At 42.1% G+C, this 6218-nt stretch overlaps 1 long non-coding RNA gene across 1 annotated transcript; it reads right to left on the bottom strand.

Annotated features, from left to right (window-relative positions):
* LOC110430146 lies at positions 1792-3899 on the bottom strand. Its single transcript, XR_002447414.1, has 2 exons — positions 3524-3899; positions 1792-1997 (listed from the first exon to the last, which is right to left on the bottom strand). It is a non-coding gene; the product is annotated as an uncharacterized LOC110430146 (long non-coding RNA).

Here is a 6218-nt window from a genome sequence, read left to right as displayed (position 1 = left end):
TATGTTTGTGGCTAGTTGGAGTGCTTATTGTGTTTTATTCTTATGGCACCCAAATTAGGGGTCTAGCTTGAGCGGCTAGTCAGCGTGTGAATCATCACATTAAGACTTGCCACATGAGAACATAGGTTGCAGGCAAGCAACGAACCTTGGGGACAAATCTTGTGTCCATCTCTTGCCCAATTTGGTATTGTGCTCCACACTTGCTTTACATTCATATCTTGTGCTTGTGTGTTTGCTTGTAGTATAGCTCACTAGAGTAGTTGTAGAACTAGTTTTAGTTTGCTCTCCCGTTTAGACTAGTGTAGTTAGTTTAGCTAGTAGCTCTTGTGTGCTGAACTGAATTAGTTTAGAATTTAATTGCTACTAGAATTGTACAGGGGCTTGCTTGGGTAAAATAGATCTAGTGCAAGCAGTGGCAATTAGGAGTCGTTATTTCTCTAACCACATTTCTCTAGTGTTTGTGTTATTTGTAGAGAAAGTTTTATAGGTTATTCATCCACCCAACCCCTCTAGTCATTTGGGTCCTTCACCCATTCCCTTCAAAGATCATTTTTGCAACATTCTCCTTATCAAAACGCTAATATCATAAGTCCACATTTAGTAAAAATAATATATAAAGATAATGTGTTACAACGGTCAAGAATATCTACAGTGCCCATGCTAATGGCAATGATGACCCTAGGCCAAGGTACGTAAGAGATCTCGTGGCCCCAAATCACTGATGGTTAGGGTTTCAATTTTAGAATTTGGGTAAAATTTTATTTGTCGAACTAGGGTTTCAAGATTATGAGGAATCGTGATTTGCAAATTCCTGTCCTCTGATCTGAAACCCTAGCCCCTTAGTGCGCATAAAATTGGTCATGATTACATTAATAGGGGCCTAGTTGGGCTTAGGAGTGGCAAAGCCGACTGAACACTAATTAGACTCAATTTGAGCATGATTAGCACTAATATGTGATTAAGCATGATCAAGGTCTAACCTTAACCCTAAACATGCACAATTACGCACATACAAAGGCACATTCCACACAGGACACATTAGTGGTTCGTGAACTAAATTAACAGCTTCATGATGCCACAATATTAGAAAACAGAGGTGATTAACCATAGGATCTCTAATCTAATTATATGAACACTAATTATCACTACTGGAATCGCACGCTTTGCCTAGTGTCCAGGACACTCGGCAAACGGTAAAAAACACTCGGCAAACCGTTTGCCAAGTGCCACACTCGGCAAAGCGGAGACGGCAAAAAGAATGACGGCAAAGCAGGCTTTGCCGAGTGTCTTTTTTCGGGCACTCGGCAAAGCCTTTGCCGAGTGCCCGTTTGACACTCGGCAAACAAAAGTAGCCGTCATGGCCAACCTAACGGAAGATCACGGTTTGCCGAGTGTCTACAGCCAAACACTCGGCAAAGACATTATTTTAAAAAATAATAATTTTTTGGTTTGCCGAGTGTCTTTCTTGGGACACTAGGCAAAGTACGAAGTTGGCTTGCCTAGTGTCCTAGCCTGGACACTCGGCAAAGCCATCAGGTTTGCCTAGTGTCCTGGCCTGGACACTCGGCAAACCGTTTTTTCCAGGTGTCCAGTGCAGTCCTTTGCCGAGTGTTATGACCAAAACACTCGGCAAAGAGTGCATGTGCCGAGTGCAACACTCGGCAAAGTGACCAGAAATATTGTTTTTAATCGTTTTTATCCGTTCCATCCAGACAAACAAAAAATATACATAGCAGACATCACTGACATGATATATATATATATATATATATATATATATATATATATATATATCACAGACATCACATACATATCACAAACATCGCATAAGTCATAGTATATCACAGTAAGTTCACAAGTAATCCCAGTGCTCCATCATTCACCATAAGAAGTGCAAATAATACCATTAACAACTACAAGTATCATCACGGACAACGAGACTGATTTGGTGAAGGATTTGTAGCATGAGGCACTTCATTCGATGCCGCCGATTGATTCTGCAGAAAGGAGCAGGAATTACATATGTGAGACAAGATAAGGCCCTGTTTGGAAACGAGTGTTTTGAACACAGGAATACTAATAGCATCAAAGACTATTCGTTTGTGCTAAACACAATTGTTTAGATTAAGTATGAGCTAATTACTTCTTTACAAAGCAACATATAGCAGTTTAAAAAAATTGATATGTCTTGGACGAGCCCATATGGTTGTGCATGCAGGTAGGGATCAGAAAGTAGCACATGTTGTGCATGCAGGTAAGAAGGGAGTATGCAGATTAGTAGCTTGTGCAGTTGTGCTAGTTTGGAAACTTAAAACTTTTTTTCAGTTTATGTCTGTTATTTATACTTTGTGGCTTTATAAAAACAGGGTTTTTCTCTGTAAAAAAAGATAACCTGAAACACTAGGTACGAAGTATCATGGTACACCAAACAATCAAACAGATCAGGATTACAACACTTATATACTAGAAACACGTGAAAAATTAATCATCTTTGCATGTGAGGGAATTTATGTGGCCTTTCCAGGATTGGATTGGCACAAAGAACACCACCAATCAGGATATAACCATACAACTATTTACTAGAATAGCATGTCGCGTCCAAGACATTATACAAAGAGGAACAGAGTCATCCTCCTGAATTGGTAATGGACGCACTTAATAAAAAAAAGGGAAAAATCCTTCTAAAATGACGATGATATTGCTCACTTGTTAGATTTGAGTTCAGACAGCCAAGGGTTTGGTCTTCAACTACCATAAGTAGTATCAGAAACTCTAGTCCAAAACACAATTGCTCATCACCACTCAAAATCGAACTTCTCAGAGCAGGAAGTAAAGAACAATAATAACCGAAAAAATGTTGAGAACTGGTACAATTGATTATCAAATAATACCAGAATAGCATCTGAATCTCTAGTCTCTAGTCCCCAAAAGTAGCACAAAAAATCTATGATGCTGAAAATAGAGCATAACCAGGACAATACACTGAGCTACAGCTGCACAACATATGGTTGGAATCCTAAGAAAGAACTAAAGATTCAAGGGTGTGCCTGAAGCTATTTAACAACACAGGGTTTCTAGGCATCAGTATGCTGCATAATGCATTTGATACGGTTAGATTCATAATTAATAACTCTTCATAATTATGTTACAAGACCAAGGCAAAATTTGTGGTTTAAACTCACAAAAGTAAACAATCTTGTGCTGTTATTTAACTCCCAACTCACAAGTACAGAGCCGAAGCTGATGACAACACACACTTTCCGAGTTTTTCAGCCTCATCACAGATCAGAGCACTAGTGCAAGGATAGTTAAACTCGGGGCAGACTTACCCAGTACAATTATTACGGGTGAAATGACTAATCTACAACATTATTATTGTAAACCAAAAACACAAACGCGAGTGCAGCAGCTCCAAGTAGGTTCTACCTTTCAAATCACATGGGATGGATCAGTTGCAACCAAAATCAGTCGCCATACTGTACTCAAGAATGGAACGGAACGAAACAGGGTAGCAACGGCGTACCTGCTGGTGACGTCGGTGTCGGCGTTGGCGGGAGCTGCTGCAGCTGGGCGGGGCGGCCGAGCTCCGGCGAGCGGCGGTCAGGGCTGGGGCCGCCGGGATCTGGCGGCGCGAGCCGCGGTTGGTGCGGGGCGGGGCGGCCGGGCTCCGGCGAGCCGCGGTCGAGGCCGGGGCGGCCGGAATCCGACGGCGCAAGCCACGCTCACGGCGGGGCAGGGCGGCCGGGCTCCGGCGAGGTGCAGTAGGTGGCTTGGTGGCTGGAGTCCGGTGGCGCGAGCTGCAGGTCGACGGCGGCGGCCGGAGCCCGGAGGAGCGCACTGCGTTTCAATGTGGGTTCGGGAGACTCGTTTCGGGAGACTGCGTTTTAGAGAGAGATACGTTCGGATGCGTTGCATATAGGATAGTTTTGCCGAGTGTCCAAGATGTGACACTCGGCAAACCATTTTTTTATTTTTTCATTTCAAAATCAGTTTAATTTTTTTAAAATGGTTTACTTAATTTGTTCTGATTAATTAACTTTTACAGTAACTTGTTAAATGCACTCTAAATGTACATTCAAATCTTTTACAGATATTCAACCATTATTTCATAGGGCTATATATAGTTTTAATATTATTTATCAGAATTATGAAACTCTATGATTGTGGTTAATAAATTAAAATTAGCAAATGGATCCGAAAAAATAGCAAAATTTCACAAGAGACAATCTTTGTCGTGTATTCACTATACAAAAAAGTTTTAAAGTGAAACTTCAACTGAACACTAAATTTGACATCGAATCTTACCGGATCCTACTCAACTATATGAAACTTTTTCGGAGATGTTTCAATTTGTAAGCAACGTACATGACAGCTTTCGTGAAATCTTCTCAATTTTTTATCACAACCTCCACATATGATATCATGACATTTTGAGAAATCTCGTGATTTTCAGAGTTTGTTTGGTTTTTATAGAATTTAAAAACGACTAGGCCACAACATTGTTCTCATGCTTCATGAGCAAGATATTTGAAATTTGATGTAACTTCCTATATTTGAACTTTATTCGATTTGAAAAAACATGAATATCATTTTTCCATTCATTTTTTACAATTACTTGAACCACCTACAGTTAAAATTTGAGTTATCCCCAAAAATTCAATTAAATGAGCTAAATTAACTAAATATAGCAAATAGATTGAGAATGATATAAAACTTTCACATAAAGTTAAGGTTACCTAATGATGTTTGGAGAAAAAGTTTGGAGGCTAGAAACAAAAAAAATAAAAAATATTTGCCGAGTGTCCAAGCAAAACACTAGGCAAAATGGTAACTTTGCCTAGTGCCAGAATAAAACACTAGGCATACTTTGAACTTTGCCTAGTGTCAGTAAAAAACACTAGGCAAAATGTAACTTTGCCGAGTGTCTAACGAGACACTCGGCAAACCCTAACGGCGGTTAGGTCGTATATGCACCCTAACGGCGGTTAGGTCGTATATGCTGGAACGGAACATTTGCCGAGTGTCTAGCTTTGCCTAGTGCTGAACACTAGGCAAAGAGCTAGTTTGCCGAGTGTCTTAGTTTGCCTAGTGTTTGGCACTAGGCAAACCGTCGAATTGCCGTGTGTTTGTTTTTGCCGAGCGTGACACTCGGCAAACCACTCCTTTGCCGAGTGCCCGATATAAAACACTAGGCAAAACATATAACACTCGGCATAGATCGTGTCTCCGGTAGTGTATATATGACCATAACTTTTTTTTGAAGTCATGTAATCTGCCATCAGTGAAGTAGATGGGTGATGAACTAAGTTGACACACTGGTAGTGCAATTGTTTAGTGCATGGGCACTCTGCCTACTATTAGCGATGAGGAAGAAGTGGCAATGGCCTTCATGGTTGATCCAACACTTCTTAACATCAGTGTCTTAAGATTAAGCGATGAGTGGACTTAGAGCCACGCTTACAATGGCCCGCATAACGTAACGAGGTCCATCTTCCGTACATCGCAGTGTCGTTCACCCTAGAGCCGCAACCGTTGATTGTTAGTCTTAGACCTAGACACGCTTCCAATCGTGTGAGAATGTAGCGCTTCCTTGACGGCATGCAACGGGTCTGGGCATTAGCATATCCCCTCATAATTAAGCCTGAGATTAGTTGTCAAAAAGATTTAAGCCTGAGATCATTTTTCCAATAGTGGCATCCACGGATGTATATACCCCTGCTATCCTGTCACGGCTAGGTAATGACGGTGATATGGCAGCTAGATTACTCTCTGAAAGTGACAGAGGTGACAGCCGAAGTTTTGAGTCCATCAACTGTGGACTGTGTGATCGTGGGGCTAGGTAGTAGCGGAGGACTGATTGATCGCAATCACTAGCGTTGCTGCCACTCCGCCCCTGCCCAAGCTATCCATGAAGCTAGTGCCACTACAGATGGGTTCCTATAGCAGTATAGCTGTAACATCAGCTCGCTCCAATGTTTTTGCCACAAAAGTTGTGTGTGTGTGTGGATCATCGATCGAGTCAACAGCACGCACGGTCCCTAGCTATCCTCGCGGGCTCACGGCGGGCCACACGTGGACGTGGGTCGCCGGCCGGAAAACCCCTCGCCTTGTACCGCCGGCTCATTTTTCCGGGTCATTTTCCTCGACCGCGTCCTTGTTCATAGCGAGCTCCGATTCAAGGCAGCGGTATAGTGGTGGGCTTGCCGTGGTGCTCGTGT

The sequence above is a fragment of the Sorghum bicolor genome, chromosome 9 (assembly GCF_000003195.3).
Source record: "Sorghum bicolor cultivar BTx623 chromosome 9, Sorghum_bicolor_NCBIv3, whole genome shotgun sequence".
In the NCBI taxonomy this organism is placed as follows: Eukaryota; Viridiplantae; Streptophyta; class Magnoliopsida; order Poales; family Poaceae; genus Sorghum; species Sorghum bicolor.
This window is presented reverse-complemented; position numbering and strand designations above follow the sequence as displayed.